The sequence below is a fragment of the Neodiprion lecontei genome, chromosome 3 (assembly GCF_021901455.1).
Source record: "Neodiprion lecontei isolate iyNeoLeco1 chromosome 3, iyNeoLeco1.1, whole genome shotgun sequence".
Taxonomy (NCBI): Eukaryota; Metazoa; Arthropoda; class Insecta; order Hymenoptera; family Diprionidae; genus Neodiprion; species Neodiprion lecontei.
Genome location: NC_060262.1, coordinates 24296316 through 24323613, shown reverse-complemented (window position 1 = coordinate 24323613; position 27298 = coordinate 24296316). Strand labels below are relative to the sequence as shown.

Below are 27298 nucleotides of genomic sequence, written 5' to 3'. Positions count from 1 at the left end.
CAAGTTCGGATAATGCAAGCTAAAAAATATCAACAATTCAAGAAGAAGTCTTGTTACTCGAGCGTTTAAGATTCTGAAACTCTCATGATTTTCATCCGATTGTGAAGTTCCTGTGCTAACTTTGTTCGCCATTGAATCTTTAAAGATCGCCTGAAAATTTTTCCGCAAAAAACTGTTTCCAGATCGAATGATAATTTTTCTTTGTGGTAATCTAGTCAGTGAGCAAAATAGACCAAAAACATTGAAATTGGATAAAAAAACACAAGAGTTCTCTCATTCAAATTCATTTCTATTACATGGTAGAAATTTTCTTTCATCTGCGTTGCACTATCATAATCAGGGCGAATAATAATATTTTTGTAGACTTTTCGAACAGCTTTCCGTCAAACTCTTAAGTTCAATTGCGATTAACTTGTAATCAGATTTAGCGAATAGTTCGTACAACCATTATAATAATCATAAAATGAAAAATCAAAAGACTTGATACGGGATTTTTGCGCTTCTGACAGTTTCGGAGTAAAGATAAAAAGTAGACGCAGTCTGGGAAGTATTTTTCGTAGCTTCAACTATTTGTCTGAAATTTTTGCATTCATCTTCTCATCTCTCCTCCAAAGCTTTGAAAGTACATTTGAGAGATAGCCTTTCGTGCCGGTGCAGCATTCGTTGAAAGCAGAGCTTGATCCCAGATAAGCTTAATCGAGACTCGTTTGCTGGCGCTGCAGCCGTGATCCACGTCAAGGTCTATTTTACGGAGAGCCCTTTCGGTCCTTTCGATTTTTCACCATCCCCTCATTTCTCGGGGTAAATGCGATGAAACGCGATTCTATAATCAAGTCTCCTGTGCGGTAGACAGGAAAGGATGAAAACGCCGCACCGCCGATCCATCGCGGCCGTAAACAACCCTTATAACGAAACTAATGTAAATGAAGTATGACCCGACAAACGGTGGAGAAGATATTCCGAGTACAGTAGCAGTTTCTCCCTCCCGGATTATATAACCGAGTGAATATTACGCAAACATCTATGCTAAGCACACAACTAAATCCTCGGGCTACAACCACCCGGGGAGTATAAACCATCGCCCACTCTCTCTCTCTCTCTCTCTCTCTCTCGCTTTCTGCACTTGTCGCAACTACGTCACTTTCCTTGTCTCCTTATTCTCGTGATTGATTGCTCGTGAAAAATAAATAGAAAAAAAAATACCAGGAGCGAAAATATTGTATGGCAAACATGCGGTTTTATACTGGTCATGAGCCACCCTCGAACTTCCCGTTCTCACGCTGCAGGTTCCAAATTTATAGACGAGAAAAAAAAAAAATATATCCAATGCGAATTTCGAACTACAAATTCAGATTCGTGATTAACGGTTTTAAAGCCTTCTGATACCATATTACGTGAAAATATGACGATTTTTTTATTTTGAACCACTATAATGGATCCAACACTACAAATTTTGGAAGCCTGACCTTAGATTCGTTATCCAAAAAACTTCCGACTGCAAATTTCTACTTAAATCGGAGTATTGTTAGATTTTCTTTCCACCATATTGCATCGCCATTTTGGATTTCCCAATTTGACTTCAGATTCGTGATCGACGACTGAAAAAACTTGACGGTAAAAATTTTCATTTAAATCCATTCGTCCATTCTCAAGATATGTATTCATTTATATTTGATTTCTTGGAATTTTGTTATGTATAATAATTTAAAAAGTACTGAACCGATCAAAGCCAAAATCTGATTATCTCCAACCCTAGACCTTGAAAGGTCGAGATCTAGTGAAAACCGAACTTTTCATTTTCCCCTTGGTTACAATAACTTTCTTTTTTTCTCTGAAAACAGAGAAGCGAGAAGTTAAAAAAATTGTAGAATATACAGAGAAATGTTTGAATGGCAAAGAAATTTCTTGGCAGGTTGTGGCCACGTTGCTGCTTGTGTGTTTCGGCAAGGAGCAAGTCATGTTGTCTAATCGCGAGAGACGAAGAGATTGATCAACTTCCGACAAATTAATTTAAGTGTAGGCCTGTCGATTATATAATATCAAATTAGCCATATTTTGAAATAAGTATAACGTAAAAGTGGGATTTCTTCTATTCCCACGATTTATTATTTTTTTTATCGTTTCGTCATTTCGCGAAGGTTGCGAATTGAGTTTAGTGCCAATTTCAGCAGGTGCAGGCGTAGATATACAGAACCGACTGCAGTACCGCGGTAGAAAAATATTCCAGAAATCACGTACGAACTGATTTTCGCAGCTGTTGACGACCGGCGGCTATACGTCTACAAGACAGAAAAAAATTATAGCGTATCACATATACACGCATTATTTTTTCTTCTTATATTGCGTACCTCAAAATCCAAGACATCCCCAAATTCTTATATTTGACAGCTGTCGTGCATATATTGCGTAGATATGAAACGCAAAAGTAGAATTGAAAAACCTTTCCAGCTGTGATGGAGGTTCGCATCGTACAAAAATAGAATAAATACTCCCAACAGTTTTTTCTAACCGTGGTTGTTTTATAACAAAAGATTGCTTTTACCAGCTAAAGCAGCCATCCTTTCAAAGTGAGAAATGTAATTAACAGCGTAAATTGCAAGGTGAGGACACGATAGCAACCCAATTAAGGTCCTCGCAAGGGTCACAAGGCTGGAACGAAATCTGAAGCTAAGGTCGAGGTGACTGACGATAAGCTGAGAGTATTTGGCGTGTAATGAGGTACCGTGAAATGCAGTAAAAAGGAACAACGCGATCCGTATTACAAGTTCGTTGAAATCTGGGTCGGCCCTTCGATTGTTGGATATAATGATTCTCGTCCCGTCAAGGGTGAATTTTTCACTCCGAGTTGTAAGAAATGAAATATTCTCCATGCATGTGTTGGTTAAAAACTTTAATCCGAGTTGACTATCGCCGGGCTTAATTTCTACTTTCAAGATTTCATCCAGTGATTCGTAATTTTTTGCGTCATCACGAATACGGCATGCTTAATTCTTCTTCCGTTAGTTTTCTTCACCACGGGTTAACTCGAAACTTTGGCGCACCGTTTAACGCTGAACGAGTTAAAGCTGATGTGTAATGGGGGCATTGTTCAGTGTTGACTCAATGTTACTAAGGCAGGTCTTTAGCTCTGCCGGTGCAAAAGGTGACCTAGATCTTCAACAATGGCCGTACTCGAGTAACTCCATCCTTATCTGGCCCACGACTTGACTTGCAATTTATTTTCCGCGACTGCATTTGTCCTGAATAAAATCTTCGTCTCGTTACCTGCCGTACAGGTAAAAAATCCGACTTGTTACTTCTTCAGGAATTACATTTACCCTAATGACAAACAATTGCGCGCGATAAATAACTAAGGCGCAATAACTCCGAAGGGTCGCAATTCTCGCAGTCAAACGTCAAGCACTGCTCGAGAACAGCTTGTCGTCTAATATTTTGAAAGCATCGTCCGAAGTAATTATAACCACCTCCCTTACGGTACTTAAGAAGCTCCGCTTTCTGCAGAAATAACGTTACAAGGCCGCTCTGTATTCCGACTATTCGGCTTTTCACCATGTTAACTGAGGCGCCACGTTAACTTTGATATTAACAGCAAGTAGTGCGGGACGCAGGATCATCTTAAGATTCGGCACTAAGCTACTTAGGAACTGCGTAATCTTACGGAATTTTGGGCAACCAAAAGGGGCGGAATATTTCACAAGAACCTCCGAAACACGGCTATTAAAACCGTGACCTTGCTGTACAGAGAATCAAAAGAAGCTTTTCCATCACCGAAACATACTGGATGGTTTTTTTTTTTTAATTTAAGCTATGAGTAACGAACTGCTATAGGTATCAAAGACGTCGAAAAATTTTTTTCGGATCAGAAGTAATTTCACTTGCCATTTTCATTTTTGAACGTGGTTATAAAGATGTAATCCATGAAACATTAAGTGCCTGAAAAGACATCCACATTCTGTATTTGAGAGGTATATTTTTATGGTACGTCAAGCTATATTAATATGTGAGAAATTTTAATACTTGTGTGTAAATAGTAATAATTAGGTATCCGGTTTGTCCTCAAATGATTCAGCACTTCGACATTTTTCTCGTACGATAATTTGCCCCGCTATTTTCTATCCGAGTTACCTCGAACGACTTCAACTCGACTACCAAGAACTTGGAATGCGATTATTGGACCAGACCTGTTGGAAAAAGGCTAAGCTTTTCTTTGATCCGACTAGTTTGTCAAAATGATAATTCCTTATCTGCAGATACATCGAGATCACATTAATAACTGCAGTGAGTAGATAAGGTGGCAAAGGAGAGTGTGCGAGAAGGTGAAGAATGTTCAACTGATAGCCTACATGTGAAAAAATTTCTGGTAATATACGAGGGGCAATAATTTCAGGAGAAATCTCCTACGCGAACAATATTCGATAGTGCAGGTCTCTCTTGGGGCAGCCTGAGAAATATCGCTAAATTATTAGCCCCGAGTTGTGCCACGGGGAACCAGACAAGCTTCGAGCCGAAGCAGAGGCAAAAGCTGAGGGTGGAAAAGGGGCGTGGGGAGTTGGAAAAAGGGGGCGAAACGGGAAATCGGAAGGAGGAAGAGAGGGAAGGGTTGATGTAGAAATAAAACATGAGCAGTGGAAGCCCCCTTGATATCTATAGCCTCATCAGCAATGTAAAGTGGCCAATGGAGAGACCTGCGGGCCTCTTTTCAAAGGTAGAAAACTCGCCGTTTTCCGTGTCGTGAATATAGCTTCACCAGGGCGCGTGATGTGTCCACACGTGAATACGCGAGGAGTTGACACTTCGTTGAGAAGGCGTGTAATCTATTTTTTGCGTGTGTGCGAATCGGAGGAGAAAAATGGCGCGCCTTTCACTCCTCTCTCTCTCTCTCTCTCTCTCTCTTTCTATCTGTACAGTGATTTTTCCGGCTCGTTAACTTACCAGCTGGTGAGATTTTGTAAAACAAATAAGAAAGGCACCCGGCCGGGCACGAAACTTTCATTGTTTGCAATTTTGGGAAACTCTTAGCCAAGATTTAATTGCCTCGATTCAAATGTCCGAGCAACTCGCTTCGACAGACTTGAAATGACTTTTTCGCGTCAATGGCTATTGATTGTTCGTGAGAATTCGGCCAATTTGTTGAATGGCTGTATCGGGATGAAGGAATTCAATTTTGCGATAAAGTACATTTCGCTGCACATTATTTAGATATGAATAATCGGTTTGAATGAAATTCAACCGGAGTAATGCGGCTATAGTGCCTCTGCAAATACGCTGATGTAAAAGGACGTGACCATACTGTATCATCTGCGAGCGCACTGCTCGAAATGCAAATAAAACGAAGCGGGGAAACTTGTCCGTGTAAAAAACCATGCGTGAATAAAATATGGTCCGCATTTTAAACGGAATAACCGTGGGGTTATAATTTTTCTCCCAGCTGCAGGTATAAACTAGGGTACGAATTGTTCTTGTTAGTCGAGTAAATCAACATTGGATTATGCGAATCCCCTGATACTTGGAATAATTAATGCGTGTTATATAGACGAGAAAATAATTCCTCTCCCGCCTGTACGCGAGGCACCCTTTTCCCATCGCCTCGCATCTCCAACCAAAGTAGAATAATATAAGCTTCGGTCGACCTATATTGGATAATTGAAATTGAGAACCCGAACCCTGGATGGATAATCAGAATATCCAACAACTGGCTTCGTATCACACAAAGAATTAGTATCGAAAATTGATTTAAAGTTGCTTTGTAAATTAAGGCAGACGTTGACAAAACTTTCATAAATATTTTATTTGAATTGAGTATATGCATTGCATATTTCTAAACTCCTTTTGTAGTTTGTTCTCCGGAAGAAAATTAATCTGTCAACGATTTTAACATAGTTAGAAAATAATTACACAAGAGGGTGGATTTTGATTCATTGCCTATTGTCAAATCAATTTCATTTAATGCATCCGCTAGATTGTCGGTACTTTTTATTAATTTGATTTCGAGATCTTAAAGCCATTTGGAACGAAGCCTAAACATCGAAGCATTTCTTTACATATCGACTGTCTTCTGTGTTTATATTTTTAAATGTAATGATATTTGGAGCCTAAGAATATAATAATTAGTGTCTTGTAATGATATTGATAGAAAGTATCCACTTTTTCGAAACTTTGTAAATCGACGAAAAATGCTAATCAGATTTGGACCACAGCACACGATTGCCAGTGACTCCTCGTCAATTAATTTACGAACATTTCAATGACGAATGCTCTGACGGAATTTGACAATGCGTATAAAACGAACGAAGAGCTAGAGGCGGGAGGAAAACGAAAAAGAAAAAGCGGTTGAACGGTATATACAATAAGAATGAGAGCCTGAAGTATCGTGCCAATTACAAAACGTTAATTATCGACATTCCGGTGAAAGCTTATATTCCCTCTATAATTCCACTCTCCGCCACTTTCCAACGCCTGACTGAATAGGCGAGGGGTCGATTCTCTTCGTTCTCTCTGCCAAGGCCCACCCTTGTCCTCACGGCCCATCGCTTCCATTAGCGCAAAATTAAAAATCTCCCAGAAACAGCTCTTAGGTCGAAATGAACGCGTTCCACCTTCTGCCCCGTCGCTTTCGACTGTCCACTCGTTTCGAAGAGCCTTGCTTCGCTGCCTTGCGATTTTTCCAATCTTTATCGCGAACAGGATGAAAGCTCGGCTTCCAGATAGGTAGTAACTACAACCATGTATAGGTAACTGCGATGTGAAACTGGAAACGAATGCAAATCTGACTCGCCGAATCGATTAATCAGCCAGCTTTGGTCGACATTATCGATCGTTAGTTTTTGCGATCTTTCCAAATGGCGCGAATCTGTCACTGCACAAAGGATTATCCAGAATCTCAGACTTCCGAGAGCGAACAGCCTGCAAAGATCTCAACTTATCAGTCAAGACCTCGATAATTCAGGGATTATACTCTCTGCGCTAATCCTTGGAACTTTACTATCAAACTACGAACAGTTTACAACGACTTGCGGCAGCTATCCTGACACAATTTCGAGCTTACATTACTTCATTGATCCCCACGGTGCGTGAGCAGCTACGTTCGCAGGATCGCGAGCCACCCTTCGACCCTTCTATCTCGCAGTAAACGCCTCCGAAGAACGACGACGATTGTGCGGTCGTTGAATCAAAAATCCATCGCATCGGACCCGAAATAGTTCGGTTTAAAATATCACGTAACATAAGAATACCGCAAACTGTAAAATAGATCGAAAAGCCCGACGGAAAGCGACGATGTAGGTTCTAAACACCGTCCAAAGTTTCACCACCTGTAAAGCATGCTGGGATTAAGCTTGCACAGAAATCGATCGCCGCTTTGATCAAATATTCATTCCGTTATCAAAAGGGTCCTGGTGCTTCTGGAGGCCGAACGTGTCTCGTTATGGTTCCTCTAGGAATCGGGTGTGTCAGCCAAAAGGATCGTAGAACAAGCCCGGAAAGCTAGCGGGGTGAACGTGAAGTGCATACAAAGTTTCACTCAGCTTATCGCTGGCGAGACGCAGCGTCGAGTCGCGCCGACAGAAACGGAAAGCCTCGAAAGCTCGGTGATATTCCAGGGCGTTGCTGCTCGACCGCGACTACTTACCTCCACTCCGGTCCTCGGATTAACTACGGGGATCGGGACAGCTTTAAGTCTAGATTATGAAAGGATCTCTCGGCTATTATTTCACGCCAAAGCGACGCTGAAACACGCCGGATCCGAGTCTTCGCCTTGGCTGCTGCCGCTTCGATCGAAAGGGTTGAGGATCGAAAAATGCCAGTTATCGAGAAGCGTCGCGCTTAATTCGTACGTAGGTACGTCGAAGGGTAAATACGAATATTAAATACGAGCGAAGAATTTCCCTGCGTTTCCTGAGAAGCCGGCGCAAGAAAATGTAACTCGTGTCTATCGGAGGAAAATACACTTTCCAATGGTGAAAGAATTATCTGAATCGGTTTAGTGGTTTCTGAGATCATTGATCGCAAACCTACGCGTACCGTCTCTTTTCAAGAGTAGTGTAGATATAGACGAATCCGAAACTTAAGAGTAAAAAATAACGCGATGGTCGTTATCCTACAGCTTTCAGACAAATAGTCAATCTTTTGCGATTCAATTTTTTTACGTTGATGTTAAACCGATTTTCAAAACGGTGACTCGCGTGAAATCACGGAAACGTACAATACGATCGGTTTTGATAGAATTTGAGAATCATCAAGTTCGAACACATTCAAAATTCTAACTTTTGATTTCAACCAATAATTAATTGATTTTTGATCAACGTGATTAGTTTAATCAATAGAAAATTTCATTCGTTCCTGATCAAGGAAGATTGATCGTACTCAATGCACTGTCCAAATATCAAAAGAAATCCCAAATGACTTGTGTTTATCACAATGATAAAAAATAAAGAAATGTCAAAATTCAGCTAACTTTTTTTTTTGTATAACAGATTTTTTTTGACACAGTAGCGGCGATACATTATATCTAGAATTGCTCACTCGCGGAGAAAATCTGGATGAAATTTAGATTTTCGCATAATGAATGGGAATAATTTATTGTAAATCTCTTCATTTCAGGGTTGTGTTTTCTGCTGATTGAACCCAACTGCTAAGACTATTAGCCCAGGCAGCACAATGCGAGTAATAATCGTAATGACAAAGGCATTAATGGTGAGGACTGAAATTGGATCGAAGTGGTTAGCGGAAAGCTCGAACCCCACGTCCTGCATCCGATACGCACAAATCCCTGCAATGGTTCAAACATCACGTGATCCTGTGCAAATGGATGCCGGCGGACTCCGCCTTGGCGTATCCGAGGAATTTCTGATATCCTTTACCCGAAAGTTTAGCAAATTTACCGAATAATTTCACGCGCGGTTTGTCGCGTGGTAACTCAATTTCATGTAAAGATATTTTGTCATTAGTCTGACTTGCGTGGGTTTGGACTACGTGAGTGATTTGAGGATCTGAAATTAATCAAAATTGTGACAAATTTTGGGACTCGATATTGTTGGATCTGTTAAGCCATGACTAATTCATATTTTCAACTGTAATACGATTTATAATTTCTATAATTTTGTAAATAGATATAATTGATTTTTATGAGCAATATTTCTGTTCGAAACTAGATCGTAAAATAATATGGGAAATGGCATAAATTACATCGTTCCAGGAACCTGTAGAGGACTGGAAATTGTGCTTTTATTCTTGAAAACAACTTTTCGATAAACTCAAATATTGAAACGAACCTGGGGTAAAGTTAATGTGCAAGTTTCGTGTCAATATTTATGAAATTATAATAGCTCCGAAGCTAAACTTGTACGTGTAACTTATAAGTTATAAACTTTAAACTTCGAATCCACGAGTTTATAGCCAGATAGATTGTCCCGATTTGAAATCCATATCGACCGAGCGGATTCTTTATACACATCGTGAAAGTTTGAATTTTATTTTGAATTGCGAACAGTGGAAAACATTAGAGTTCAGCAATTTACAAAGGGTCCTGCAATCATTGAATATTTGACACGAAAATGATAACTTCAGCAATTCCGTCAAAGATATTTTTTCACCTACCCTCAATCGTGATAATTTCGTTCTATACCGGTGAGTTTATTTAGAACGTATATACGATTGGACGGCTGAAAAAATGGCGAATATCGGGAATCCATAAATTTACAACCAATCATTCGATTCTCTTGGGGTTCGTTTAATTTAAAAAAATATAGATAAAGCTTCATTCACATATTTCTATTTTTTATTACCTAGAATGGTGATATGGGCGGAATAACGGATTCGATCGAAAATCTGAACCTTTACAATTTTGGTATTCTAGTACCCGAGACACAGATTTTCAGAAAAATATCAGAAATGGCGCGATGGAAAAATCTGAAATTTACAAGACTGGATTCAAATGATAGGAATATAAAACTACGATTTCCCATTGTCTTTTTATTAATTTTTTTTTTAACGTATGCTTCCCTCAAAAAAGATTCGTAGCATTTTGACACGGCTGATACGATGGTTATTAAACACTTTTTACGAATCACTGTATAAAACAAGTAAAATAATGCGATAAAAAACAATTTCATGAAAAATAGAAAAAAAAATTATTGTAAAAAAAGAGGGTAGCAGCGACAAAACATTTTAATCTTACATGACGGCACTTTCGAAAATTAAACTAATTTTTAAAGTGATAAAAAGTACGGCTAAAAATACCGTTTTTATGGTTTGTTTTTAATAGGAACCATTGTTATTGACAACGTGTGTTCAAGATATTTGAAAAACGACTTAGTCTGCGTGGTTTTGAATAAAAAAAAAAAAAAAAAAAAAAAAAAAGGAACGAATCGAATGATTGATAATCTAGATATGTGCAAATTCCTAAAATTTACCCACGCTTCCAGCCGTCTACTCGCAGATGATAAAAAATGTAATTGAATAAAAACATGAGGTCTGTTATCTACTCGAGATTGTCAATTGCTGGGATTCGTTGATACAGGAGTATCAAATATCGTATAAGAATCGTTAGTTCCGAGATATCAACGACGTTCTCGAGTAATTCTCTTCAAAAGTAGGAATTCAGACGGCTACCACTCGGCGTGCGGGGGTATAGAGAAGAAAAGATATTGGACCCATCCGTCCCAGGATGGATCTCCGATCTCTGCTACGACGGTGCTTCACCAGATCAGCTTTATGCCGCATCACTTGGGCTGCGTCTGGTTCGACCGAGGAGAGTCCGAAACGATATCAAGGGATTTGGCGTATTTTCCGATACAGCTACTGCTTTATCCGGAAAGTATGGCCAGTCTTATGCTCCGAATACTCTATAAGGCGAAACAAAGTTCAGGGAAACTTTGATGCGATACGATGTCGGAAACTATATATTGCTGTACCAAGATTCGGCTCAAGTTGGTACGGAAAATCAACCTTGGAAGAGCGGCTTACTTCAATGCGTAGAAGCTACGTTAATACGCGGTGTAAAAGCCGTCAACCGTTTTCAGACTTTCCTTTTTTTTTTGTCGTAACTTCGTACAACAATTTCGTGACAATGATTGGATGAAGCAATATCCCAATTTTGCATAACGGAAGTAGCGATTCTTGTCGGAAATGTTATCGATACGTTCGAAAACAGTTGTAATTGATTGATCAAGTTAGAATTCCACAAATCAAAAACAGGTAGTAAGTCAACTTGAGACTTTTGATAGAAAAAAAAAGACGACGCATCGCATAATTTGAGAATTGCCACACTGAGAAAAATTTTTAGTTCCGGTTACCGCTCAGTCCTTAACTATTTTCGTTTCTTACCACAATCGAAAAATATAGTTCTAGGTGCAAAATAAAAATTAGTTTTGTTCCTGTTACCAGAAAGTCTGGTATCCGTTACTATTCTTTCTCATTACGATCACTGTTGCTATATTTTCTTGTAACTGTTGCGAAAATTTAATCCTTGTGCAACAATAAATTGATGTTAAAGCCTTGTTTAACTAAAAAAGTAGAGTAAACCGAACTGACTGATTTTGCGTAGCCAATTACCAAAAAAGGATCGACAATAGCGCAAAATGGTTACGTGTACCTCGTTTTTCGTAATTCCAACAATATTCGAACAGTTTTTTTAACGATACCTCTTGTTTAATTTTTCTAGTTACTATAACAAGTGAAATTTTTCTCAGTGCAGCAGTTTTAATGGTTGAGTAGATGCTATGACATCTATAAAACACAATTTTTTGTTGAATTTATACACCTGAGTTCCTGATGTATGAACGATTAGTTTTCAACCGTATTATCTGAGAAAGCCGGTAAATTTTTGATTCCAGAAGTATGCACAAAATTTTCGCGTTAAATTTTTGAGCGGTTGAATACATGCACTCTCGTTCCTTCAAGCGGAACGTTTTCATCGGTTAACTTTGTGGAAACGCCTTGTATATTCGTAGGTAGTGACGAAACGAGGTATCGTCGGGCTGCACAACGTATGAATTATTACAAACCGCGGGATTCTGACGGCATGAGACGTCAGTAATTACATGCGGCGCTCGTAAATTAATAACGGGATGGTTTCACCCTCGAAAAGGAAATACGGGGCGGGGATTTCGGTGGCGGAAAAAGGATACGGAACCGGGTCCAAAGGTGGAACAACGAGACTGGTTAGCCAAATTTCGAAACATTTTATTGATTTCATTACGCGACAGTTGTTACAACTCGATGAGTGTTTATCTGATAATTATATTCGCGAGCAACGAAAATTTATTTAAAAGTAAAACAAATACTGAATACTAGAATCATACGCAAAAGCTCAGATACCGGTGCATCGTTTCAAATCACTTTAAAATATTTAAGGATTTAGTTCCTTCGATTATATTCTATGACTCATTTTACATAAAAAAAAAAGTATTCTGTACTAGCTCACTGAAACGGATTATCTTTTTTTCCAGTCGTCAGTTAAATATCTGCATTTGCTAATCGTTATTAACATTAGTGGAATGTTTTAGAATTCAACGTGTAACGATACTGCACATGATCAATAAAATATTTCCGCAATTTCTCTGCAAAAAGTTCAAGGAGTCTCAAATTATAGTACACTTGTAATCGCGCGAATGCATTTGATAATTGAGATCAGCCGTCGTATCGTAAAAAGAGAAATCTATTGATGTCCCCACTGGATATAACTATTTGTGAAAATTTTTTACACGCAATTTTTGGAGAGCCCTACACGATGAATAAAATAAAGCAAAAGCATTATCCATCACCGAATCCAAAAGACTTGCAGAATTCATTCATTGCCAACGTTCTAATTACGAAACGTTTTCTCAAATTCTTAACATCTCGTATTGGAGCTTTCGTTAATGTTTTTTTCTTTTGATTCAAACTGTCCGGCCGATTCAGCCCCTGTATTTGGGCTTGAACAAAGAGGACTAAAGAGCGCTAAAGTAGAGGTAAAATAATTCGGCAAATCTCTTCGCGATGTTTTTCAATTTAACCTTCAACTCCACCCTCTGCGGCCCATTGTTTGAACAATTAAGTTGGGCCTGATTCCTCTGGGCCGCCCAGCGACGCGAAACAACTCACGATCAGTGACCGTGGCTTTAATATAATTTCCATTCATAACGACATAATCCCCTCTCACCTCAGAAGCGCTCTCGGACGTACGCAACGCCAAATTACCGCCGCGACCCTTAAAATTAATGTGCCTCTCTTCAACGTTACTGCTGACGTCGACGCTTCACATCCGGATTTGTAAACGTCACGCTTCTACAAGAGGCGGGGTTGAAATTCCGAACTTGAAAAGTTCTGAATGTGCGGAATCCCGGATTTTTTTTTTTTTTTGTGGAAAAACTGGAAGTAAAGAAATCAAATTTTGACGATACGTCAAAGTTTCGAATGGTCCGAAACTCGGTGCTCAAAGTTCGGAAATTCAAAAATTCCAAAAGGGAAAAATTCTGTAAGGCCAAGATGCCGAAGGGGCATAACTGCGACGCATCGAAATTCCTAAAGTGCGAAAATGAGAAAATTTAAAAATCAGAATCATCGAAATCACGAATGATCGAAGATTTTCAGTTCTGTGAATTTCTGGCTTGGTCCGATTTCACCACTTTGATCTTCCTTTGTTTTGAATTTTCAATATTTTTACGTTCGGATCCTGATAAATAATGAAAATACAGTTTCAGACCTTGCAATAACCGCAACTGGATATTTTTCGCTACCCTGTTCTCATAGTTTTCGAATCACACCGTCGAAGCAGCAGCAATAATTTCGTGAATATCTTTCTCTTCCGGGACATTAAATCGGCAAAATTATCCACTGTAAAGATTTTTTTCCCCTCATAAAAAGACTTTTTTAAATCCCCGCACATTCATTTCATCAGGTCATGGCGGCAAAAATGGCACGAATTCATTTAGGTACTTTGGAAAAATATGCATTGAGCCAGGTTACGCGATTACTTTGTGAAAATGGTAATTTCTTACAGACCAAGAACAGGATTACAACTGTCAAAACTTATTTGGAGTACATTTTGCTTCATTATTATTGAATGAAACCGAATCATTCTGCTGTAAAATAGTAATTTATATATCAATTATGAAAAACCAATAAGCTAAAATAAATTATGGACGCCGGAGTTTTTGTTTATTTTTTTTTTATTTTTTTAATTTTCAAACAATTTTGGCTAGCTCATCGAACAACAATGAATTTACTCATGAGAACGAGAAGTAAAATAAGCGATTGCACGTATAAATTTGCACGTAGATTGAAAGAGTCGATGTTAATTTAGCGAAGGGACAAGCCAACGGTAAGAAATCTGTAGGAGCTGCTTTTTCCGGATAAAATTTTTACGCGAGTTAGAATCGAAGTAAAACCGATACATTCCTACCGGTACTAATAAATTTTCGAGCAATTTATACGAATTACAGATTCCCATTAACGCGTAACGCCTCCGCGTTCCTCAGTTTCATAAATCAAGCTCCCGATCAAGCCGTCCCTTTTTCATTCGCTTATTTGTTTGTTTTCATGCTGTTGTTTTGTCCTCTGTTTCTTCTTTTTTTTTCCAAATTCGTTTTCTTACTGTTTTCAGTTTCAGATACACGGTTTTATTGATATTCGTAGAATCTCGATAGACTTTTTGGCTTATTTCCATCTGACAACTATGAATAACGACACCAGCAGCGAGAAAATCAAACAAGATTCTTGATTTATTAACGGTGGCGCTCAAGCCCCGTACGACTTCTGTCCAACACTCGACAGTGTCCGAGTCTGTATAAATTGAACGCTCACATCCGTTCAATTTCGCGGATTTTTCACCGTAATGTAAATACGCAGCACCTAAACGACGAAAATTTTTATTGAAACATAAAAATTGTCGTTATTTCATAACTGTCCGTATCTCACTATAGTACTTAAACTGTCAAAAGTGTGCAAATTCTTCTCGAATAACGTCAACAACTCGTGACATGAAATTTTCAGCATTAGTTGCGAGTTTTGATCTGGTTATAATTTTGATTGTGTCGGAATAAACGTTTTCCATGCTACAATAAATTTCACGCTCATTTTCAACGGTACGGGAAAAAAGTTCTCCTGGATTTGTTTGAAATGACAAAACATCATTTCAATGTAAAACTATGACGTATATAAATTTACTTGGCGGAGAGTAAGAAACTTTGATTGATTTATTGAATTGAAATAATTTAATAAATAAATTGATGAATTTTACTTTCACAGAAGCAAATTTTCCAACATAGGTTCGTATTGCGACGCTTTTATTCGTTGCTAGTTCCACTCTGTATCATAGAATTCATGTAGATACACATTTCTGTTAATTTTTTCGTTCCAGGTATGATTCGTACCGTAGGATTCGCTCCATTTCGTGCGGCTTTGCGGGTACATTAATATATGAGGGTGCCGGTAAATAAATATGGTCGGTAACGCCTGTAATTGTATAATAATACGGAGCAACTATAGTACAAACAAGATCAAATAAGCAGAACATGAGGTATCCGGCAACCCGTTGAAAATTGCTTTTCTCAATTACACTTGGGGCTCTCGGACTGACCTTTGAAGTACGTGGCGTCAGAAATGGCCGAGTTAAACTGTAGGCTGGGACGCATTCACACCGATCCAATTCCCCATGAAAATACGAATATCCCCGAGGCCTCGTATTTTCGCGGAGGGTTTTACATCGCCGATGAAAATGCAGAGTCGGTCCGTGACCGCAGAAACGAATATCAGGGGCGAAAGAATTTGTGCAGGTGATGCGGCAGTTTCATTGCAAAAAAAAAAAAAAAAAATGTAGATAAAGTGAAGTAGTTGAAAATATTTAGGAGATATTTTCTCGTTGTAGTTGAAAATTATAATTGCAAAGATCGTGAGCAGTTGCATTTTTGCTATTTTATAATGTATGATAAATATACTTCAGCATGGGTGACGTCACACAATATATTTTTTTTTAACCTGTTGGGTATACTTGAACTTTGTTTTAAATGAAGAAAGAAAAAATTCGTACGAATTGTTTTTTCCTTGAGTACTGAAGTATGAAGTGAAATGAAGTCAAAAAAGTTAATTCTTCATTGCTTGATCTCAAATCGATCGTCGTTGTTGACATTATTATGAGATTGTTGTTATTCGTGGAGTATTCGTCAAATTATTATACATTTTTAAGCTATGAAAATCTCTTTGAAAATACAAAAATTAGAAATATTGGAGTTACCGAATAAAGGCTTAGATATTAATGCTTCATTTTCAATCGCTTCAAGGAGGTTAAAAATTTAGTAATGTGTCAACTAGTTGATACAAGTATCTGTTATTTTGGTGAATTTTAATGTGAGAGTGTTCAGACATTAACAGCCAACAATTTATGTACGAAATTCGGGAATGTTGAGGTTTGCGTTAAACATAACTAGAAAACCGTAAATCGCAAAACAAAATATCGGGCACTGAGAGTTTCTGTTGGAAGTAAATTCTCAAGTTCTAATATGCAAGAAACGTGGAAACAATTATTTCCAGAAGCTGTCATACAACGCGCAATGTCGCGCTGATCTTGAAGGTCGTTTCCACTTAACGGAAAATATGACCTGGTTTCCGGATTCTGATGGGGGTTGACAGGGGCCTGGAAATGCGAAATAATATCACCGGTGTGAAAGAGTTGAAAAAAAAAGTAAAAAAACAAACCATTCATTCCGATATGTATTCACGAAAACAATCTTCAGTGACAAGGGTTCGTTCCAATGAAGCCTCGCGATTCTCTTTTTTCGGGAATTCAACGACTGTCGATAACGTTCAAGTTACAGGTCCGTTTCGTTCCACGTAAGAACTGAAGGATTTTACAGTTGGAAATTTTATAGTTAAAAAAAAACTAACCATTTTATGTCAAGATAATAAGCTACAGCCATTAAAGGTTAAATCAACTTGAGATCCAACAATTACTTTCACAAATCGAATTAGAATGCTAATTATTATATCACCATAAATTAAGGAAACGTACGTGACAACTTGTGACGGTGATTCGCCTCAAAGGGCAGTTCCAAAAATCAAGAGAAACTAAGAATATAGTATATCATTTCATTCTTCAAGAATTCGAGATCCGAAAGAAAGAAACGATTGATTCATATTTTCCATTGAATCGTGAATATCAATGCCAATCAATTGATGGACTGAGATATAACGCATGACGTTATTTGTGGATTGAAATAATCTAAAGTCCAAGGTGTTCCAAAAATCATAATATTCAAATATTTCGAAACCACTTATTGTGCGGATTTTCGCTCGCTTTCATTGTCTGAGACAATATATATTATTACATGTAACAGGTGTTTAGGCGTAATGTGTGAGTGTCGACTCAAACCGAGTCTTACATCACTGGAGCTTAACGTTGAATCGGATGGGTCTCTTCTTCACTCCTTATATTTCCACCAGGGAGTTGTATAATTTGAAATTTTTCCAAGAAGAACGGTACCGTAAATCAAAGAAATAAGTTTTCCCTGCAGCAGGCGAAGGAATGCGAAAGAGATTTCTCATTTCGCGAAAAAATAACGCAATTATTGCGAGAAACTTTCGCCCTCGATGAGACGTCAAGGTCTCAAGGTATTCGCGAAAATTGTAACCTGATTCGAACTTCCTAATCGAAACATGCCGAAGGAGTGTAGGAATTGTGCCGGAAGTCCAAGTTACGCGCGTGCGTTAAGAAATATGTGCGGTACACAATATTGATTCTGTGATTCGCCATAACACGCGAGTATCGAATCTGCGATTAGAATTGAGTTTAGACATTTCCTGAAATCGCTGAAGCTCAAATGTTAATTTAACTCTTACGGTGTTAACGCCTCTTGTGTATTATAAGGCTGTTGTCGCATCGGGATCGCTGGAGACCCGACGTCAATAATAATCATTGGATAGGAACTGAGATATCGATTTAAATAACTTGGAAAAATTCCGCGATACTCTTTAACTGTATTTCAAGACAAATTACTTTTAGCAAAGTGAAATTTTGAATATGCGAATAAAATATATAAGACAACAAAATGCCGGAAAATGGATGAATTTTAAATAATTTGAAGTATTCATTGAGTGTGTAATACGCAGGGTACAGATATATGAGAAAAAAATATGGAGATACTGCGAGTGAACTTGAATTTTTGGAATAAGAAGGAATTAACGATCTTTACGATATTTCATTATTTATCTTGAGGCAAATCAAATTGTTTTGGATGATGTTCGTACGGAATTTACGATGAAGATGCCGTGTGATCATCTTGACCACGGTATTCAGCGTAAGGATTAAAAGATGTGACAAAAGCTACTCTATCCGACATCGGAATGCAATAAGTACGCGAAAAAAGTCTGAGGCGCACAAACGAGCCTAAAAATGCAGCAGGACGTCAGAGCAGAAAAGTTCCGAAAGCTCCAAAGTCCAAATTTTTTGGAAGTGAAACTTATAAAGAAATCAAACTTTTACAAAACATCGAAGTTTCGAATGATCCTGAAGCCTAAGCTCAAAGTTCCGAAAGGGCAAAAGGCCGAAAGGGCATAACTTTGACAAGTCAAAAGTTTCAAAAGTACGAAAATTTGAAAATTTTAAAATCTGAAACACCGAAATTCCAAATAATCGAAGATTTTCATTTCTGTGAATTTCTGACTCAATGAAATTTCACCACTTTCATCTTTCTTTGTTTTGAATTTTCGATATTTTCACTTTCGGAATCCTGGTCATTCTGATTTTCATTTTTTCTAATTTCTCACACCCACTCGTTGAGCCAACTAAGCTGTCTGAGTACATTTTATTTTTCGGAATTTTCCTCTATCGGAACTTTGCTGTATCGTAACTTGAATTTTCGGAATATTGCATTTCTGAGATTTGAGCAGCCAGGTTTCCAATCATTCGAAACTTTGTTGTTTTCTAAAAGTTTGATTCAAGTTCCGCCACCAAATGATCCGAAATTAGGCGCTTTCGGAGCTTTTCAAATTCGGAACCTTAACCCCGCCCCATTTTATCGTCAATTCGTGCACCAGGTCGGGATTTCTTTGCTCTAGTCCCGATTCAAATTGGAATCGTCGGCTATCTGCAGTGCCGGTCCGAGATCTGTGTTTCCGCGGATTGCATAATAGACAAGACAAGAACATCGGTAATAAAGGAAAAACAATAAAGGTTTCTTTACCTTAGCTGGCTTATGCGAGGGTCTCGTACTTAGTCCCATTACACTGCTTTCGGGCACATGTTCACACACTTGAAATATAATTACGAAAACACCACGTCGCGGCTACAAACACTTCTCAACTACTCTTCGGATATACACTTAAAATTAGAAGGAAGGTCTCCCAAGCAAATTTCTCTGATCTTGATTTACTTCATATATGATGCAATGCACCGAAACAAAGCGACACGTATTTTTTGATTTGTGAAAAACGGTTTAAAGAGCTGCAAAATAAAAAAAAATAACAGAACCCCAAAGACGGGTACCCAATAAGATGACTTTTTGATGCGCTAGATGTATTCGAATTCATCGTTTTCACCCCCTTAAAGTGTTTTATGACCGATAAGAACTGTTCTTCACCTCGTTTTCGATCCACTGCAACATCTATAAGCTGGATAAAAATCGGAGAGATCGATCTGGGATACCTTCCTTGTTGAATTTTTCTCCTGCGAGAGGTCACCGCGTTCACAACGTAACACCGAACTAATCGCCGCGGCGTCGCAGTTTAGACTGATAGGAAACCGGGAATACTCGACCCTTAATCTCGACAACACCGTGCGAATTGCGTAACGCTCAAGTTCCGATTTCTGACTGACTTCTCAGGTGTCTCTCGGCCTCGACAGAGGTGGCTTGCTTGCCCCTCCCCCCCTCCCCCGCCCCCCTCCCCCCCTCCCCGCTGCCCCCTCCTCAACACTTTCTCGTCCCAAGGGTACGTAAGCTCTAATTTCCCTACGCGCTTTTCACGTCACACATACGTTAGTTTCACTCTTCGTCACATCTGCCGTAAACAGACAACAGTTTTCAATTATTTGCGAGATTATACGCACTGAGAGAAATTTTTAGTTCCGGTTATCGCTCAGTCTTTGATTATTTTAATTTTTCACCACAATCGAAAAATATAGTTCTAGGTGCAAAATGAAAATTAGTTTTGTAGCTGTTACCAGAAAGTCTGGTATCCGTTACTATTCTTTCTCATTACGATCACTGTTGCTATATTTTCCTGTAACTGTTGCGAAAATTTAATGCTTGTGCAACAATAAATTCATGTTAAAGCCTTATTTAACTAAAACAGTAGAGTAAACCGAACACACTGATTTTGCGTCGCAATTACCAAAAAAGGATCGACAATAGCGCAAAATGGTTACGCGTACCTCGTTTTTCGTAATCCCAACAATATTCGAACAGTTTTTTTTAACGATACCACTGTTTTAATTTTTCTAGTTACTGTAACAAATGAAATTTTTCTCAGCGCAGCAGTTGGAATGGTTGAGTAGATGCTATGATATCTTTGGAACAGAATTTTTTTTTTAGTATATCCGAAATATTTTACTCCGTTTTCAGTAAAGGCGGGCAAACTAATAAAACATGATATAAAGTCTCCTCTGAGAGAATACAACAGGCGCTATAAAAATTTTCGTATTTATTGAACGACAATCGGCTCTTGTTAATAACAATTATCGTATTTGTTGTCCCTATTAGGCGTACATGTCCATAGGTATCTGATGGTGAGTGTTATCAAAACATATCAGGCTCTTAGGTTTGAAGGTTAACCGAGAGTACAATTCGAGACTTGATGACATGTTTATGCGCTCAGCATCGTAAACAGTACACGCCTCTTTATACATTCGTATACCTGTTGCTTTGGCCGTAGAGAAATTAGTGTTATTTCCCGGATAAAATGCAACATTATGGTTTTCAAGTACAGTCTGAATTTATAACATCCAGTCATGTTCACTCAAGCTTCGTGAAACTTGGAAAGATTGAGCAGACATGTCATGTTACGTGAGTTGAATTTTTTCGTGAGAATCTTGTTCAACTAGAAAAAAATATTAAAAATCGAATTTTCGAACGAGCAAAGTTCCGTCGTTGATAAATTCGGAAAACTCAAAATTTCACTGCTCTATTTTTATTGCATCAGAAAATCGTATCGCTGGTAGATTTTTTTTTTTATTCTGGCAAGAATTATTAACTTCACTGATCAGCCTGTGTTTTATGTTACTATATTGTGATCGTATGCAATCTTGCATATTCCCGAAATCTCAGAGCTGCTGCTGCAATGTGAAACGACAAATCGGATTAACGACGAAATTAAATAATTTTTGCTCGGAAAGCCGAAAACCAGGAGAGACGGCTAACTGAAATAAAAAGCACGCCTGAATTCTGAATAAAAGTAAACGATACCCGCTGTACTCGATGGAGATGTGATTAGGCAATTAGGGAGATGATAACGACTGTTAACAGAACCCCCGGAACAAAATTCACCCTCGCGACTCTCACCATCCATGTTTATATCTGTTTCAGAGTCTGTAATCTGAAATAAGCGTTTCAACCCCCAATTACATCGTGTTACGTGGTGAGAAAACATTTGCCCTGTGAAAGGAAGAAACGTCACCTCGATGCAGTGTAAATTTAATTCCTTCTCACATTTTGATCAAATACCGTTATTTGTTTCAGCAGTTAAAGTAACAGTAATTATTTTATCGTTGTTATATAATGTGACGATATTACACGATTTTAAAAGTGCCCGCGAAACTTTGCGTAAAACAGCCACCCATATTCAGATATGAACACTCTACGGAAAAACGCCAAGCCAATAGATCTTCAACTCCTTGTGGAAATCACCTAAACATAGTAAATAACATTTCGTCAAATTTTAACACATCGTCATCACCAGTTGATCTTTTTATTGAATAATACCGAGTGGTTGAATAATGAAGAATAAAACGAAGTGACGTAGTCGACATAATCGCAAGTTTTAAAACATTTCACATCGCTGAGTCAGCACGTAGCCAACATCAAAAAACGTAGTTGACCTCATCTGAAAATTGTCAATATCACCGATCAATGACGGAGCTGCTGCTAAAGATAAAACAAATATATGAGTGATTTTTAATTTATTTATAACCTTTTAAACTATTCTCGTTATTATCAAAGACACTTTTATATTCCGACGCGTGATAATTCCTCGACCTGCAAAATTTTAATTATGATTATGTGATACTCATTTAACTATAATAGACTCAAATTCTTAACCTTCCCCGTATTTACACGTGTCTCTATCTCGTTTGCTAACATCTCTATATATAAAAATAAAAACAAATATTTATAATAAATTTTACATAAATAATATACGATCCGACGAGAGTCGAATGCTGAATCCTCAAGCTGCTGATCAAGAGCCTTGTTGTTCAGCTGCAGTAATTATCCGGTCAAATCAATTCGAGTCAGAGGTGAGGTAACAACGGTAATGAATTTTCGAGTGAAGTAACCTCTGTGTTAACAGCCCTCTCGCCTCGTGTGCACTTAAACGAAATTGTTGCTTGCAGTCTGAGCAGCACTTAGTCAATCGATCCCTGCTGGCAACATTTAAGCGACTCGTAGTGTTTCAATGACCGTTTATTTTTTTTTTTTTTCAAGACAATAAATGGCTTGTATACCGAGTAAAGAACATTTTTATGGACTGGGCGTTGGTCAGTCGGTTCATTGTGGAGGATTTTCTACGTGAACAGATCCGTTTGATCAGCCGTCTGGTTAGTTTTAGGTTTCCGGTAGGTACCCAATTATCCTAGTTTCATTCAATTAACGGAGAATCAAAAGTGGGAAAATAACAATTAATCATTGTTTATGCTACGGTTACGAGATCGAACAGAGCATTAACCAGTTAATAATTCAATGAGCTCAGCGTTCGCTGGTATTTCGCATTTCATTTTGAAATTTACAGCCGCAATCAATCATTAGCGCCATAAACGAACCGATTTCAAACTAGATGAAACGAGTATATTAAAGCACGTAACAACGTCGTAATTTAATAAATCTGGTCAGGAATATGCGCAAGTGTGAGAGGCAATTTCGACGATTCTGTTCAGCTATTCTAGTTTAAGCTGCGAATCAATGATTGCATTATACTGTCAACTACTTTGATTATAATTATTTTTTTTTTTTGTCCCAAGTTCGAATTCAAATTTGAAACGACCATCATTTTAAAGAAGAACAAATAAGACTTGAGAAGAAAATGTATTGTAGAAAAGATGAGATAAACTATTCAAGAATACTGTTTCAACATTTGAAGCGAATCGATTGAACCGTGCAAAACATGTTACTCAGCTAAACCGTTGAATTAAAAAAATGTCTCTCGTTTTTCAAGGCATTCGATGCTTTACCGGTACAGGATTACGGTACCGAAATTAATGACCGTGAGTTGGTAATCCTTTTCAAGGGCATTGGAAACAAAATGTAAAACTGCCTCCTTTCTCAAATCAAGGAAGGAATTCCTTTCGTGCAAGCCTCGCTGTTTACCCTTCAGTGCCGACTGATTAACGCGAATTTAAAAATTCCCTTCTGTCAGTTCGTGCAGAGTTATTCCGGGGTGTTGAAAGTCTCGTAAATTTTTACCCAACGAGTAACGCGCTCAGCGATGTACGCGGCTTTGTTGTACGTTTGGACTGTTTGGTTCGAATAAATTACAATGCCAGATGCCCCAGAGACAACCCTTGAACAAAACAAAACGCAACAAAAATTAAAAAAAAAAAAACCGAAAAATAAAAAAAGAAGCACGGGTGGATAATAACTGAGACTGAATGAGAAACGCGATGGCCGGAAATGTGTATCTGTTACGTTATTTATTAACGCGGTGAGGGAAGCTACGAATTTTCAAACTTCGCACTTCACCTCTGCAGAGATCGTGTTTATCCAAAAGTACGAAGAAGCTAATTTTGCTGTCTATTTGTGAGATCGTCTAATTTCGAAATTACACAAAGTATAGGTTCCGAGCTCTTTGCAGAGCGGAAAGTGACTCGGAAAAGTTGAGCCAAGGGGTCAACTTTGTTTTCGATTACACTTGCTTATACCTGTACAGAAGGAGGATAATTTTGGACCCCGTGATATATATTCATATATATATAATATATATATATATATAGCCTGAAAGACTCTTTCAGCAATCCCAGAGCACTCGGATATCTCACTAATTGAACTTTAGGGAAACAGAAATAAATGAAGTAAAAATGGGGAAAATATATTGAACGAAATATTCTCGTCTTGAATAATGGATCGCATCGCGACGTCTCAGCTATTCCTCCGGGTGGGTATCCTTTGAGACGAGTGGGTAGGTTTTTTTTTTCTTTTTCTTTTTACAGCTATTACCGAGATATTTATTGATGAAAAATGCTTAAGAAGAAAATTCAAAGCCTCAAAGAATACGTCCGCTTTCCTTTGCTCCGAGCTGCTTTTCATCACCACGGTAATTTCGTATCCGAAATATTCGTTTCGCATAGCTGCTGACTCTCAAACACTGGACGAAGACTCGCTCACCTAAACCATGCAAAAACCAAGCCTTTTTTCAACGCTAACCGACTTCCTGGCCCTTTATGATATATCGATGCAGAACCTAGCTCGAGAGTTCAAAAAGTATTGCGTTACTTCGAGCTGCTAACATTTTTTTTACCCGCCGCTAATCGCTTGTATCTCAAAACTCGTTATTCAAGGTAGACACCTACGCCATGGAGTCTGAAGTACACGCATACGTGCACGCTTCCTCAAAGCCTGAGAAAATGATGAAACACCCTGAACGGGAAATTTCGAGAAGATTCTCTCGTGAGTTTCACGTAGAGGTGGCTCAAAGTGCTTCTGAACTTCACGAGGCGGGTACGTCGTTATTCAATTTGTATTTTCACTTCGAAATTTCTACCAAGTTGGTCTGCAAGTCGATAAAAAGTTTATCTGTCACTTTTGCCTTTATTATTTCTAGCCACCATTATCTTGATGCAATTACACAGATTTTGTTTGCGCCATTGCCGGACAAGAAAAATTCCTGTGAAACTACCAATATCGATACGTGTCTTCACACACTTGTATCGAAACCCAATCAATGTTATCAATACCCTGGATCTATGTTGACCTATTATCAGGAGGTGTGTTTTGCGATGTTGGAGAACCGATGTTCAAATTACTGTAACCGTAAAAACTCGTAGTTCGTGTTGTTTGACGTCGCGGGATCAGAAACTCACATTTCAGGTATGAAAAATTATGCCCACGATCAGTCCACTGTTCGCAAAGGTTCTTGGATAATTTGAAATTCTCAGTACCGTACTAAGAATATTTGGGTCAACTTTGATACACTTGAACAATTTGTAGTAAATCCAAGATCTTTACGTACGAATTTACTTTTAACATCACGCCTTTTTTGTGACGCAGAGTGCGACTAAGCAGACTTAATAAACTGTACCTTTCCATTCAACACACTCAAAAAAAAAAAAAAACCCCAAAATTAAACAGAGATTTGCCATTTTATAATTTCCTACCTACGATATATCTCAAGGAACAAAACACTCGAAGTCAAATGTTCAAGTGCGCCCAAAATCAATGACATTTAAAACTGTCAGTTTATAGAAACATCGAGCATCTTAAAAATAATTTATGATCAGGTGGAACATTTTCGGTTCTACGAGCCTGTCACTGTTCGAATTTTGGGATAGGATTCTATGCCTTATCCAGATGAGCCGGGGAAAGTCCTGAATGCAAAGAATAACTAATTTCGGAGCCAAACTCTGCAGATCCGACCGGGAAGACCTGCCGGAACTTTAGGGTTTCTGATATAGCGCAATGGTAATGAAATATCACGCGTGAATAAGGCAGAGCGTGAATTGGGTGGGTGTTCGGCGGAAACGGACCCTGGCCAAGGGTCACTTCTCGGGGTTGTGCAAACTCACCCTGCCCCACCTATACAGGATTCCTAGATCGTTTATTTGACCGTCAATGATTGAGATCACTTATACCAGAAATAATTTTACTTGTTACATTTACTAGAAAATTCTTAAACAACGGTTATCGCTACATTGACAATTCAAGGTTTAAATATCGTCGAATTTACAAGAAAATGATCTACAAGTAAACATTTATCATATTGATCGTACTTTTCGATACTAAGTTGTTGAATCTGTTTGTTCAGTTTACTTGCTGCATCTTTTTAAATAAATAAGTCATTAACGTCAATTTAATGTCGCGAAGAAATGAAATTACAGCAATATATGTAGTTACAAATTTGAAAAACTGTAGTACTAGTAACGATTGTCAAAGATAATATTTACTGGTACTGGATTTTATGGTTACGGCTTTACAAGTAATTTTCATTTTGTACCCATAACTGTATCTTTCCGTTATGGTAAAATACGAAAACAATTAATGGCTCCGCAGTAACGGGAACTAGAAATTTCTCTGGTTGATACAAATGCAGCCATCCTTCTTCTTGTTATTGTTGCACGAGGTCTCACCCTGTTAATAAGAAATTATCCACCGCACTTAATTATTCGAGGCTGACCTTCCCCGATTAATATTTCGTCTGCAAGCTTGCGTGTGGCGGTTGTGAATGACGCGAAATAGAACGCTTTGCGTTCTACGATTTCATTTCTCTACGGGTTTTCACGAAAAAATATGATATAGATCTGCGCAAAAGTCCTGGTGGCCTGTTTCCATAAATCTATCCCCGGACCATCTGCGGCAGCTTCGCTCTTTCATTTTCTCATCGGCTACGCGCAGCCAACATTCCTTTGAATGTACTTACCGATTGTAATTCGCATGTCCCGTTTGTTCTCCTTCGCTAAATTGAACCGCGTTACCAATTAGCACGATTCACTTTCATCCGACGATGGCGAAAAATGGTTTATTTATTCGAGAGACGAAACAAAAGCGAGTTTCGCATGATATCTGAGAACCAAAACAAACGGCGAAACAAATTCGTTGCAAAAATGTTACGCTGTTAATTAGAATTTGCAACGAAGCTTACGTATCCAGATATTTCAAAAAACGAGATTCGATCCTTGCAGGATGTAATTTATTTTTTTTATTTCTCTCTCACGGTATTTCCAATTACATAAATTTCAAATAATTTTCAAACATCGAACCACGCCGATCGTCTCTGCGTTATTCCGTGTTTCCACACGTCGTCTCGATTCACCGAGTTGACAGAGGGGTGAAATCAACTCGGCCTTCGCACGAGAAGAAATGAACAAAATTACGCATTTATATGTATATGCAGCGGTGATCTGGAAAATGAATTATTTTCGTCTGGTGGTAATAAAGAATATTTTTTCCCTGCTCTATGACGACGAAAA

At 38.3% G+C, this 27298-nt stretch overlaps 1 protein-coding gene across 4 annotated transcripts in view; it reads right to left on the bottom strand.

Annotated features, from left to right (window-relative positions):
• The window catches only part of LOC107225916 (TWiK family of potassium channels protein 18-like), a 261304-nt gene that overhangs the window by 173603 nt on the left and 60403 nt on the right, over positions 1-27298 (bottom strand). The window contains exons 1-2 of one of the 4 annotated variants that reach the window (XM_046733945.1): positions 19616-19736; positions 19155-19273 (exon numbers count right to left, since the gene is read on the bottom strand). The exons of 2 other annotated variants lie outside the window; for them this stretch is intronic. The gene's annotated coding sequence lies outside the window, so the exon portion shown is untranslated. Of the gene's footprint in view, positions 1-19154; positions 19281-19615; positions 19737-27298 lie in introns of those variants that run through there. One more of the 4 variants, XM_046733946.1, reaches the window with a different exon arrangement.